General features: G+C 52.8%; 1 protein-coding gene across 6 annotated transcripts in view; it reads left to right on the top strand.

Annotated features, from left to right (window-relative positions):
• Window positions 1-14,323, top strand: part of SLC43A3 (solute carrier family 43 member 3) — a 468,756-nt gene that overhangs the window by 89,520 nt on the left and 364,913 nt on the right. For 4 of the 6 annotated variants that reach the window (XM_086953361.1, XM_086953355.1, XM_086953354.1 and 1 more), the window contains exon 2: window positions 1,485-1,583. The gene's annotated coding sequence lies outside the window, so the exon portion shown is untranslated. Of the gene's footprint in view, window positions 1-1,484; window positions 1,584-14,323 lie in introns of those variants that run through there. The other 2 variants (XM_086953364.1, XM_086953357.1) reach the window with 1 other exon arrangement.

The following is a 14,323-nucleotide window of genomic DNA, read 5'->3' as shown; positions in this document are numbered from 1 at the left end:
AGGTTATGCTTTGAGACATTCAATGTCCTCTCACGTTGATACATTCGCTGTCCCCACAGGTTGGGTCATTCATTGCCCCCACATGTTAAGACATTCTCTGTCCTCACACGTTGAGGCATTCGCTGTCCCCACACATTGAGACATTCGCTGTCCCCACACGTTGAGAAATTTGCTGTCCTCACACGTTGAGGCATTCGCTGTCCCCACACATTGAGGCATTCGCTGTCCCCACACGTTGAGGCATTCGCTGCCCCCACACATTGAGACATTCGCTGTCCCACATGTTGAGACATTCGCTGTCCCCACACGTTGAGGCATTCGCTGCCCCACGCGTTGAGGCAGTCGCTGTTCCCACACGTTGAGGCAGTCGCTGTCCCCACACGTTGAGAAATTTGCTGTCCCCACATGTTGAGGCAATCGCTGCCCCACACGTTGAGACATTCGCTGTCCCCACACATTGAGGCAGTCGCTGTCCCCACACTTTAAGACATTCGCTGTCCCCACAGGTTGAGACATTCGCTGTCCCCACACATTGAGGCATTCACTGTCCCCACACGTTGAGACGTTCGCTGTCACCACACGTTGAGGCATTCGCGGTCCCCACACGTTGAGGCATTCGCTGCCCCCACACATTGAGACATTCGCTGTCCCACATGTTGAGGTATTCGCTGTCCCCACACGTTGAGATATTCGCTGTCCCCATGCGTGGAGGCAGTCGATGTCCTCACGCGTGGAGGCAGTCGATGTCCCCACACGTTGAGGCAGTCGCATTCCCCACACGTTGAGGCATTCGCTGTCCCGACACGTTGAGATATTCGCTGTCCCCACGCGTGGAGGCCGTCGATGTCCTCACGCGTGGAGGCAGTCGCTGTCCCCACACGTTGAGGCAGTCGCTGTCCCCACACGTTGAGGCATTCGCTGTCCCGGCACGTTGAGACAGTTGATGTCCCCACACGTTGAGGCATTCGCTGTCCGCACACGTTGAGACAGTTGATGTCCCCACACTTTAAGACATTCGCTGTCCCACATGTTGAAATTCGGTGCCCCCACACGTTGAGATATTCGCTGTCCCCACACGTTGAGGCAGTCGATGTCCCCACACGTTGAGGCATTCACTGTCCCCACACGTTGAGACAGTTGACATCCCCACAAGTTAAAGCAGTCGCTGTCCCCACACTTTGCTTTCCACATATCGCTGTACAAGGCTAACCTGCTGAGCATTTTACTTACTCCGGTGTTTTGGAAATCTGAAACAGTGTCTTTATGCAGGAACCTTGCTTAAAATAACATTTACTTTGAACCAGCCTCTTGCAGGGAGGCCGATGACCTCTGAACTCTGACCTTGGAGATGTGTATATATACTGCCTGTGTTTCAGCCTCGAGGGGAGTCTGGTGACTGGTGTTCTCCATCACACTCCCTCGGTGCCTCTAAATAGATGTGCGTTCTTGTGTTACCTGAGTAAAGTGTTGTTTTTCTTCTACAGATTTCGGTGCCGTGCACTCAAAGGACCAGGTGCTGGCACTTTAAGAAGTGCAGAGCAGAAGATGCTTCCCTGAACTCCCAGGTGCGCGCACTTGAAAAGGTAAAGGAGCCTTATTAGGAACTTCAGGTCGGTTATTTCTGCACCCCGTCTACGACTACAGGGGATTCTGGTTACCAAAATACACAAGGGTAAGAGGGGAAGGACTTATAAGGGTAAGATTATTTAGACAGGCAAAGAGGGGTCTAAGTAATATGGCCAAAGCGCTAGGTTCTAAGCGCTAAGTTTAAAGCGCTAAATTCAAACCACTAGGTTCTAAGCACAGGTTTTAGGCACTAGGTTCCAAGCGCTAGGTTTGAAGTACTAAGCAGAAAGTGAATACTTCTAAGCGCTAAGTTTTAAGTTCTAAGTTCTAAGCTCTAGGCTCCAAGTTTTAGGAGTCCTAAGGTACAGTGCATCAGGTATAAATACAGAAGATACAAGGTATGAGCATGAAATACAGGGTGTTGGGTAGATACAGACTGAGGTAGGGCGCCATTAAACTATATGGTGTGCTGCCAAGTTGTCAACGGAACTTCAAGTGATCGATAAGGGCGATCATCTCGCTGGACCGCGGAGGCATTATATACGTGAAAATAATTGTCATTCCCATCCACTGCCGGAAACGTAACCAAAGACTAGAAAACCTTGAAGCGGTATGCTGCCTCCGCCTCAACAACAAAAATTAAATCTGTCCCTCCAATAGGGGCTCCATTCTGCGTCAAATAACCTGTGACCATGGCGTGGTTCGGGCCACAATAGCCACCGCCATAAGAAGAGCAATATAAGGAACTAATGAACGGTAGCGCAAAAGCGGGTCAAAATACAAAGAAAATCCTTTTAAAATCCAAGCTTGATAGAGAACTACTTGATGGTGAACTCACGGTTGAGGAAGTGGCAAGTGCCGTCAGGAACCTACAGTCAGGGAAGGCGATGGGCCCTAATGGGGTCCCGATAGAACTTTACAAATTAAAGCATGATAAGTTAGCTCCATGTCTTAAAGCAATGTATGAAGACCGCCGAGAAATCGGCCGACTTCCTCAAGATCAGCGACTCGCCACGATAGTGGTGATCCATAAAGAGGGCAAACCTAGGGACCAGTGTTCTTCATATAGGCCTATCTCATTACTGAATGCTGAAGTCCACCCTGACCAATCGGGCTTCATGCCCTCTAGAAATACCTCTCTAAATCTCCGTCGGCTCTACGGGGTGCTGGGGAGAGTGGACACCCTGAGAGAAGATGCAGTAGTGGTGTCATTGGATGCCACAATAGCATTCAATACCATTGAGTGGCCCTACCTCTTTGCGGCGTTGGAGAAGATGTGGTTTGGCCCCGGATTTATTGGATGGGTGGAACTCATTTATTCTGAACCGTTGTCACAGGTGGTAGTAAACAATAAAAAGTCTCGGATCTTCGCTCTCAGAAGGGGAACGAGACAGGGATGTCCTCTGTCCCCTTTGCTTTTTGCCCTGGCACTGGAGCCCCTGGCGAGCTGGATCCGTGGAGACCCCATAATCAGAGGGTTGAGATGGGCAGCGGATTGGGAAGAATGCATTTCCCTGTATGCCGATGATATTCTGCTATACCCAGCGTCACCGAGGGCCTCGATAAACAGAGCCCTGGATACATTCCACACCTTTGTCCGATACTCTGGATATGCCATTAATTGGTCCAAGTCGGTGCTCTACGTGCTACGGGGAAGGTTTCCGCTCTTGCCCTGGGGTTGTAATGTGACAGAGGCAGTAAATGGCTTTAAATACTTAGGCATATATATTACTACCGATCCCAAGATGTATTACGACCACCGCTGCAGTGACATAGAAGTGATGTGGAGAAGTGTGGCTCAATGGTTAGAGCGGCAGACCCTGATGCAGAAGTCTGGCCCGGGACCAGGGTTCAATTCCCCGCCTCGGCGGGTCTTGGGCTAAAAATTCCACGGACCTGATAATTCTCACCTCGGTGCCTATTCCAATCATGGAGTCCCACTCTGCAACTCTGGGCAATAGCTTGCTTAATCTCCACAACGGCCCCCACAAAGCTAAGGATGCCTGGCCTCCACCTTGGGGGTGCCCAGGAGTGGACGCCTCACAGGGAAAGCCAGGACCGGTACCACAGCAGTATTCGTACAAGCGCCTTGAGTCCCTTGCGGGTGAGTAGTGCGCTATACAAGTATCAATTTACATTTTTTTCTATAGAACATTGGAAATCTGTCCCGCTGTCCCGGTAGGGCAGGGCTGCACTATTTAAAATGATGGCCCTACCTCGCTTACTATATGTTTTGCACAATTGGCCCACTCCAGTCCCAGCGTCCTTCTTCGCTGCAATAAAGAGCGAACAGAGGACTCTCCTGTGGGTAAAGGGGGCCCCACAAATATTTCTCAAATTGGTCCAGGGATGGTATGACTGCGGGATCGGACTCCCAGACACCAAGAGATACTACTGGGCTCCGCAATTGGCAGCTATTAACCAGGGTACTTATAGACCCCTTATTGGCCTGGGATACCAAATGGATAGATGGCTCCTACCTAAGGGTTCCTATGCCAGGGCACTCTACTCCGGACCCGTTGCTTTACAACTGATGGGACCTACGTCATACTCAGTCCAGATTTGGCACACAACTCACAAAAGTGTGGGCTGGAACAAGAAAATCGAGCAGGCGCCCCTATGGGATTCCTACCTGTTGCGAACACTACGTAACACCGAGGGCTATGATAAATGGGAACTCCTTGGATTGTCTAAGGTGGGAGATGTGTGGAAACAGGGCAAGGGGGTGGACTTTTCTGTACTGCAAAGCGAATATGACCTGGCATATTCAGAATTCTTTAGACACTACCAAAAGAGACGTGTCCTGTGTGCAATCATCCCGCTAGGGGAGACACTACCCGAAGCAATGCCACTGGAGGACCGTCTCCTTGATGGCTACATGCACCAAAAATCGATATCCCTCACCTACCGAAAGTTAATCACGCACCCGACCCCCTTGAACGGCTTTGGGGAAAATGGTCTGACGGCATAGCAGAAATGGATGATGAAGACTGGGTAGAGGCTCTCACCTCCCCCCAGGAGGTCGCAATCTCCTCGGGGCTTAAACTGGTGCAGTTAAAAATTCTCCATAGAATATACTATTCTGGGTCAGCCTTGGTGCGGATGGGGTATAGGGCAGAGCACGGCTGGAGGTGAAACTGTGGTAATACATACATATTCTGTGGGTCTGCGCCATCATCCGTATGTACTGGATAGATGCGCTTAAGTATATGGGGGAGGTGCTTGGCCAAGACATAAATCTAAAGGCAGGGATGTTTCTGCTTAATATATTGGGGGCGACCGATTAGAGTAGCAAGGAGGAAATCTGAACAGCATTGGGTCATATGGTGGCTAAGCGCAATATCGCTAGAAAGTGGGGAGTGAGGGAAGCTCCCGGTCTCAACTCGTGGAAACAAGTCATGTGTATGTCCCTGGAAAAACTGTATGTCTCCAGGGGATGTCTGAAAAAGTGATCCCAGATGTGTACTAAATAGAATGCCTATCATAGAAATATGTGTGCCCTCACTGTTCACCCCCCCCTCACCCCTTGATGAGCCTGAAGTTGTTGATCATGATGAAAACTGACTGTCAAGGCAATGAATGGCGAAAGCACCGTCTAAAATGTATCTGTATCTGTTCTGCAATTTATTTGAATACCCAATGACTGACTATGTAAAGTTATTAGGCTGTGCACAATAAAAAATATTTTTTTTTAAAACCTCCTCTGTGTTTTCTCCACCTTTTCCCTAACTCTCCCGGCCCATCAAGCCGCCACAGTCTCCAACCAGCAACTGGCACTCAATGTTCTGATTTTATCCTCCTATCCCAAGAGCAAGTCCAAACCCTACTGTCCAGAGCTAAATCAGGCTCCCCGATGCCCCCTGCCCCCCAGCGTGCTGCATCTTGCAAACAAGGCTATTTCTGCACAACTACACCCACTTTTAATGAGATTATTCATACAGGCACATTCCCTAAGCCATGGAAGAAAGCAGCCATTCGCCTCCATCTAAAAAAGGACTCTCACCCAGCGTCCGATCCAAATATTATCGCTCTGTATCCCGCTTGCCCGTGCCAGCCCAAATGCTAGACAAAGCTCTCAATCAGCAGTTATCTGTCTTCATTAACGAAAACGGCCTCTAAATGATTCACAAAATGGTTTTCGGATCCAGCCCAGCATCGAAGCGGCTCTAACAGGAGCTGCAGAGAGGATAAGAACCGTCGTTCAGAAGGGCGACAACGCGGCCCTGATACTTTCAGATCTGTCAGCGGCATTTGGTACCGTTAATCATCGCATTCTGATCAATCGTTTGTGGGACCTAGGTATCAGAGACAAAGACTGGCATCCTTCCTTGCAGACAAGGATCAATACTAGGCCTGGGCGGTAAATTCCGTTCCGCTCGCGGAATTTGGGTAATTTCGCGTTCCACGGAGAACGCAGAATTGCCAAAAATTCCGCGATCCGTGGCTTCGCTGAATTTTTTACTTGTTTGAGCTTTCAAAATGAGTGTTTGCAAGATATTTCCCCCTGAGCACGCAAACAGCATTCGCGAACAGGAAAAAAGCATTGCGAAAGGGTGGAACAAGCAATTCCACAAGTTGGAGATTTTTTACCATTTCACAAAGCTTTGCGTAGCGCGACTACGCAAATTCCACTCACCCCTAATCAATACCTCATTCTAGAAAACTTTGCCTCTACATTGTGGTACCTTCTCTGCCGTGTTCCTCAGGGGGCTCCACTAAGCCCCACTCTGTTCAATTTGTACCTTAGACCCTTGTTTAAACGTGTCAAAAGCTTTGGCTTCTCAGTTGTGTCCTACGCAAGACGACACCCAAATGATGGTGTCTGTCACTGGAAACCCGCCCACACAGCTCCCAACTCCGCCTCAGTATGGAAAGTATTAGAACCAGGATGGCCGAAAACTGCCTGAGACTAAACTCGGGTAAGACGGAGTTTTTACTTGTCGACAACACACAGTGGAAAAGTTTTTTTAAATCTGGGTGTTATTTTTGACAAAAAACTCTCCTTTGAAAACCAGATTCATGAAATAGCCTCTTCTGTCATCCTCCTTTTGAAGAGCCGGAAAAAATGTTACCCGTTATCCGCATTAATCTTCAAAAATTGGTTATGTCGGCATTAATTCTTTCTAACTTTGTTGCAATGGATTATGTATCGGATTGCAACAAAAAATGTTATCCAAATTCAAACCCTACAAAATGCTGCCGCTCGTCTCATTTTCGGCCTTCCCAAATTTGAATCAACACCTGAAGCATTGAACCAACTGCTTATGAAAGAAAGAGTTGCATTTAAGGCCTTTGAACTGAAAAAGTCCCAGAACCTTCTACATTTCAGGAAAGCATTGAAAACGTGGCTCTTCTAAGAATTAAGGGGGTGATATTGAACCTGCCCCCAGTCAGAGCACCTTACTCAAGGCAGCGCCAAGACACCTTCGGGTACACAAGCGCTACACAAAACTCAATAACATAACAATAACGTTTCATCGAAGTGTGAGTCAAACAACCTGTCCCACAATGAAGGAAGGTGATGGATCAAAGAACCCGGACTGTTCCAGCTTCCAGGGTTTACCTCATGGCGCCCTCCCGTCGGCCGCTGATGGCGCTGGTGCTGCTCTAGGACCTTAGAGGCCGTAAGCACTTAAAAGATTGCGGTGCCCCCATACATATCTAAATATAAATACAAACAATGAGAAACTGTAAAATTGAATATATCTTTTTCTAAATAAAACACAACTTACAGTAAAATGGAAAAAGATGATTTTTGCACACGTCCACTGTATTTATAGGCTCAGCTGCACCATCTGCGTCTTGCACCACATGGTCCATGGTAAATCCGGCAATGAAAATGTCTGTGGTGCCCCCCTCCCTTCCCTCAATGCCCTAAACACTGCTTATGTTATGTTATGTTATATTAAAAGGTTTTTTTTTAAGCGCTCGTACACCGGTTGGTTTCATGGCGCTGATACTAGGAAATGCCGAACCGGGAGCAGTTTATTCGTAGGCCTGGATGTACAGCCATGTTTTGAGGGATTTCCTGAATCTCAGTAGATCGGTGCCTGACCTGAATTCCAAGGGGATGGAATTCCACATTCTGAGGCCAGAGTTGCAAATCTGCAACCCTCTTGACTCTTCAGCTTGAAGGTAGGGATTGCCAAGAGTTGGCGATGAGCCGAGCGGAGGTTGCGTGAGGGGGTGTAGCTTGATATGAGGCTGTCTATAGATTTAGGGCTCCGGCCATTCAGGGATTTAAACACCAGACGGCCAATTTTGAATGCGCAGCGTTGGGGAATAGGAAGCCAGTGCAGCTTCCTTGGGAGGGTGGAGGCATGTTGCCACCTGGGTTGTTTGAAAATCAGTCTGGCCGCTTGATTCTGTACCATCTGTAACCGTTTTGTAAGGCCGAGTGGTAAGCCAAGATAGATTGCGTTGGCGTAGTCTAGACCGGATAGGACCATGCCTATCAGGACCTGTATCAGAGCTGCTTGGGTAAGTAGCCTGCTTATCTTCCTAATTGTACGCAGCTGAAAAAAGCAGGTGGAGATCACAGAGCCTGTGAGTTTTCAGGGAAAGGTCATTGTTTATGGTGACCCCCAGGGCTTTTCACTGAGGAGGAGGGAATTGGGGGGGGGGGTCCAAATTTGTTTGGCCAATAATGTGGGCTCCACAGATTGCGAGCGCAACCCTCAGGACTAGTTCGGCCTTGCCTGGATTTAGTTTTAGGTGATTGCAGTCCATCCAGTGACGAATGAATTGCATGGTAGACTGGAAGTCAGATATTTACGGGGAGAGTTGTCGATTGTGAACAATAGTTGCAGGTCATCTGCATAATTGAAGGTTACCACTTTCCTTTCCTTCAGAGACCTGATCAGCGGGAGAAGATAAAGGTTGAACAGGTGTGGGGAGAGCGAGGAGCCCTGTGGGACCCCGCGCGTAGTTTTTTGATTTGGGGGCCGTAAACTGGCCAATACGGACTGCCTGGGAGCGGTCTTTCAGGAATATTTTGCTTAATGGTTAATCCAGCCCTGTGCCATGAGGAACAGTGACCAAGAAAAACAGCCACTGCATAACTCGAGGCGCCCCCACCCCAAAAGCCACAGCAAAACTCTACGCGACCCCCCAAACCATTGCATAACTCTAGGCGCACCCCGCAAAACCACTGCATAACTGTAGGTGCACCCCCACCCCCCAAAACCAATGCATAACTAGGCGCACCACCAAAGCCACTGCAGAACTAGGCGCACCCCCAAAGCCACTGCAGAACTAGGCGCACCCCCAAAGCCACTGCGTAACTAGGCGCACCCCCAAAAGCCACTGCATAACTGTAGGCACACACCCCAAAGCCACTGCGTAACTCTAGGCGCACCCCCAAAGCCACTGCGTAACTCTAGGCGCACCCCTAAAGCCAATGCGTAACTAGGCGCACCCCCAAAGCCACTGCGTAACAAGGCGCACCCCCCAAAGCCACTGCGTAACTAGGCGCACCCCCAAAAGCCACTGAGTAACTAGGCGCAACACCAAAAGCCACTGCGTAACTAGGCGCACCCCCAAAGCCACTGCGTAACTAGGTGCACCCCCAAAGCCACTGCGTAACTAGGCGCACCCCCAAAGCCACTGCGTAACTAGGCGCACCACCAAAGCCACTGCATAACAGTAGGCACACCACCCAAAGCCACTGCGTAACTCTAGGCGCACCCCCCAAAGCCACTGCGTAACTCTAGGCGCACCCCCCAAAGCCACTACGTAACTAGGCGTACCCCCCAAAGCCACTGCGTAACTGTAGGCACACCACCCAAAGCCACTGCGTAACTCTAGGCGCACCCCCCAAAGCCACTGCATAACTAGGCGCACCCCCCAAAGCCACTGCATAACTAGGCGCACCCCCAAACCCACTGCGTAACTGTAGGCACACCACCCAAAGCCACTGCATAACTCTAGGCGCACACCCCCAAAGCCACTGCATAACTAGGCGCACCCCCAAAGCCACTGCGTAAGTGTAGGCGCACCCTCCAAAGCCACTGCGTAACTAGGCGCACCCCCAAAGCCACTGCGTACCTGTAGGTGCACCCCCCAAAGCCACTGCGTAACTAGGCGCACCCCCCCAAAGCCACTGCGTAACTAGGCGCACCCCCCCAAAGCCACTGCGTAACTAGGCGCACCCCCCAAAGCCACTGCGTAACTGTAGGCACACCACCCAAAGCCACTGCGTAACTAGGCGCACCCCCCAAAGCCACTGCGTAACTCTAGGCGCACCCCCCAAAGCCACTGCGTAACTAGGAGCACCCCCCAAAGCCATTGCGTAACTGTAGGCACACCACCCAAAGCCACTGCGTAACTCTAGGCGCACCCCCCAAAGCCACTGCGTAACTAGGCGCACCCCCCAAAGCCACTGCATAAGTAGGTGCACCCCCAAACCCACTGCGTAACTGTAGGCACACCACCCAAAGCCACTGCATAACTCTAGGCGCACCCCCCAAAGCCACTGCGTAACTCTAGGCGCACCCCCCAAAGCCACTGCATAACTAGGCGCACCCCCCAAAGCCACTGCGTAACTGTAGGCACACCACCCAAAGCCACTGCGTAACTCTAGGCGCACCCCCCAAAGCCACTGCGTAACTAGGTGCACCCTCCCCAAAGCCACTGCGTAACTCTAGGCGCACCCTCCAAAGCCACTGCGTAACTAGGCGCACCCCCAAAGCCACTGCGTAACTAGGCGCACCCCCAAAGCCACTGCGTAACTAGGCGCACCCCCAAAAGCCACTGCATAACCGTAGGCACACCCCCCAAAGCCACTGCGTAACTCTAGGCGCACCCCCCAAAGCCACTGCATAACTCTAGATGCACTCGCCAAAGCCACTGCGTAACTCTAGGCGCACCCCCCAAAGCCACTGCGTAACTAGGTGCACCCCCCAAAGCCACTGCGTAACTAGGCGCACCCCCAAAGCCACTGCGTAACTAGGCGCACCCCCAAAGCCACTGCGTAACTAGGCGCACCCCCAAAGCCACTGCGTAACTAGGCGCACCCCCAAAAGCCACTGCATAACTGTAGGCACACCCCCCAAAGCCACTGCGTAACTCTAGGCGCACCCCCAAAGCCACTGCGTAACTCTAGGCGCACCCCCTAAAGCCAATGCGTAACTAGGCGCACCCCCAAAGCCACTGCGTAACAAGGCGCACCCCCCCAAAGCCACTGCGTAACTAGGCGCACCCCCAAAAGCCACTGAGTAACTAGGCGCAACACCAAAAGCCACTGCGTAACTAGGCGCAACACCAAAAGCCACTGCGTAACTAGGTGCACCCCCAAAGCCACTGCGTAACTAGGCGCACCCCCAAAGCCACTGCGTAACTAGGCGCACCCCCAAAGCCACTGCATAACAGTAGGCACACCACCCAAAGCCACTGCGTAACTCTAGGCGCACCCCCCAAAGCCACTGCGTAACTCTAGGCGCACCCCCCAAATCCACTGCGTAACTAGGCGCACCCCCCAAAGCCACTGCGTAACTGTAGGCACACCACCCAAAGCCACTGCGTAACTCTAGGCGCACCTCTCAAAGCCACTTCATAACTAGGCGCACCCCCCAAAGCCACTGCATAACTAGGCGCACCCCCAAACCCACTGCGTAACTGTAGGCACACCACCCAAAGCCACTGCATAACTCTAGGCGCACCCCCCAAAGCCACTACATAACTAGGCGCACCCCCAAAGCCACTGCATAACTCTAGATGCACTCGCCAAAGCCACTGTGTAACTCTAGGCGCACCCCCCAAAGCCACTGCGTAACTAGGTGCACCCCCCAAAGCCACTGCGTAACTAGACGCACCCCCAAAGCCACTGCGTAACTAGGCGCACCCCCAAAGCCACTGCGTAACTAGGCGCACCCCCAAAGCCACTGCGTAACTAGGCGCACCCCCAAAAGCCACTGCGTAACTAGGCGCACCCCCAAAAGCCACTGCATAACTGTAGGCACACCCCCCAAAGCCACTGCGTAACTAGGCGCACCCCCAAAAGACACTGCATAACTGTAGGCACACCCCCCAAAGCCACTGCGTAACTCTAGGCGCACCCCCCAAAGCCACTGCGTAACTAGGCGCACCCCCAAAAGCCACTGCATAACTGTAGGCACACCCCCCAAAGCCACTGCGTAACTCTAGGCGCACCCCCAAAGCCACTGCGTAACTCTAGGCGCACCCCCTAAAGCCAATGCGTAACTAGGCGCACCCCCAAAGCCACTGCGTAACTAGGTGCACCCCCCAAAGCCACTGCGTAACTAGGCGCACCCCCAAAGCCACTGCGTAACTAGGCGCACCCCCAAAGCCACTGCGTAACTAGGCGCACCCCCAAAGCCACTGCGTAACTAGGCGCACCCCCAAAAGCCACTGCATAACTGTAGGCACACCCCCCAAAGCCACTGCGTAACTCTAGGCGCACCCCCAAAGCCACTGCGTAACTCTAGGCGCACCCCCAAAGCCACTGCGTAACTCTAGGCGCACCCCCAAAGCCAATGCGTAACTAGGCGCACCCCCCAAAGCCACTGCGTAACTAGGCGCACCCCCAAAAGCCACTGAGTAACTAGGCGCAACACCAAAAGCCACTGCGTAACTAGGCGCAACACCAAAAGCCACTGCGTAACTAAGTGCACCCCCAAAGCCACTGCGTAACTAGGCGCACCCCCAAAGCCACTGCGTAACTAGGCGCACCCCCAAAGCCACTGCATAACAGTAGGCACACCACCCAAAGCCACTACGTAACTCTAGGCGCACCCCCCAAAGCCACTGCGTAACTCTAGGCGCACCCCCCAAATCCACTGCGTAACTAGGCGCACCCCCCAAAGCCACTGCGTAACTGTAGGCACACCACCCAAAGCCACTGCGTAACTCTAGGCGCACCTCCCAAAGCCACTGCATAACTAGGCGCACCCCCCAAAGCCACTGCATAACTAGGCGCACCCCCAAACCCACTGCGTAACTGTAGGCACACCACCCAAAGCCACTGCATAACTCTAGGCGCACCCCCCAAAGCCACTGCATAACTACGCGCACCCCCAAAGCCACTGCATAACTCTAGATGCACTCGCCAAAGCCACTGTGTAACTCTAGGCGCACCCCCCAAAGCCACTGCGTAACTAGGTGCACCCCCCAAAGCCACTGCGTAACTAGGCGCACCCCCAAAGCCACTGCGTAACTAGGCGCACCCCCAAAGCCACTGCGTAACTAGGCGCACCCCCAAAGCCACTGCGTAACTAGGCGCACCCCCAAAAGCCACTGCGTAACTAGGCGCACCCCCAAAAGCCACTGCATAACTGTAGGCACATCCCCCAAAGCCACTGCGTAACTCTAGGCGCACCCCCAAAGCCACTGCGTAACTCTAGGCGCACCCCCTAAAGCCAATGCGTAACTAGGCGCACCCCCAAAGCCACTGCGTAACAAGGCGCACCCCCCAAAGCCACTGCGTAACTAGGCGCACCCCCAAAAGCCACTGAGTAACTAGGCGCAACACCAAAAGCCACTGCGTAACTAGGCGCAACACCAAAAGCCACTGCGTAACTAGGTGCACCCCCAAAGCCACTGCGTAACTAGGCGCACCCCCAAAGCCACTGCGTAACTAGGCGCACCCCCAAAGCCACTGCATAACAGTAGGCACACCACCCAAAGCCACTGCGTAACTCTAGGCGCACCCCCCAAAGCCACTGCGTAACTCTAGGCGCACCCCCCAAATCCACTGCGTAACTAGGCGCACCCCCCAAAGCCACTGCGTAACTGTAGGCACACCACCCAAAGCCACTGCGTAACTCTAGGCGCACCCCCCAAAGCCACTGCATAACTAGGCGCACCCCCAAACCCACTGCGTAACTGTAGGCACACCACCCAAAGCAACTGCATAACTCTAGGCGCACCTCCCAAAGCCACTGCATAACTAGGCGCACCCCCCAAAGCCACTGCATAACTAGGCGCACCCCCCAAAGCCACTGCATAACTAGGCGCACCCCCAAACCCACTGCGTAACTGTAGGCACACCACCCAAAGCCACTGCATAACTCTAGGCGCACCCCCCAAAGCCACTGCATAACTAGGCGCACCCCCAAAGCCACTGCGTAAGTGTAGGCGCACCCTCCAAAGCCACTGCGTAACTAGGCGCACCCCCAAAGCCACGGCGTAACTGTAGGTGCACCCCCCAAAGCCACTGCGTAACTAGGCGCACCCCCCAAAGCCACTGCGTAACTAGGCGCACCCCCAAAGCCACTGCGTAACTAGGCGCACCCCCCAAAGCCACTGCGTAACTAGGTGCACAACCCAAAGCCACTGCTTAACTGTAGGCACACCACCCAAAGCCACTGCGTAACTAGGTGCACCCCCCAAAGCCACTGCGTAACTCTAGGCGCACCCCCCAAAGCCACTGCGTAACTAGGAGCACCCCCCAAAGCCATTGCTTAACTGTAGGCACACCACCCAAAGCCACTGCGTAACTCTAGGCGCACCCCCCAAAGCCACTGCGTAACTAGGCGCACCCCCCAAAGCCACTGCATAACTTGGCGCACCCCCAAACCCACTGCGTAACTGTAGGCACACCACCCAAAGCCACTGCATAACTCTAGGCGCACCCCCCAAAGCCACTGCGTAACTCTAGGCGCACCCCCCAAAGCCACTGCCTAACTAGGCGCACCCCCCAAAGCCACTGCGTAACTGTAGTCACACCACCCAAAGCCACTGCGTAACTCTAGGCGCACCCCCCAAAGCCACTGCGTAACTAGGTGCACCCCCCAAAGCC

The sequence above is a fragment of the Lissotriton vulgaris genome, chromosome 1_2 (genome assembly GCF_964263255.1).
Source record: "Lissotriton vulgaris chromosome 1_2, aLisVul1.2, whole genome shotgun sequence".
Taxonomy (NCBI): Eukaryota; Metazoa; Chordata; class Amphibia; order Caudata; family Salamandridae; genus Lissotriton; species Lissotriton vulgaris.
This window is presented reverse-complemented; position numbering and strand designations above follow the sequence as displayed.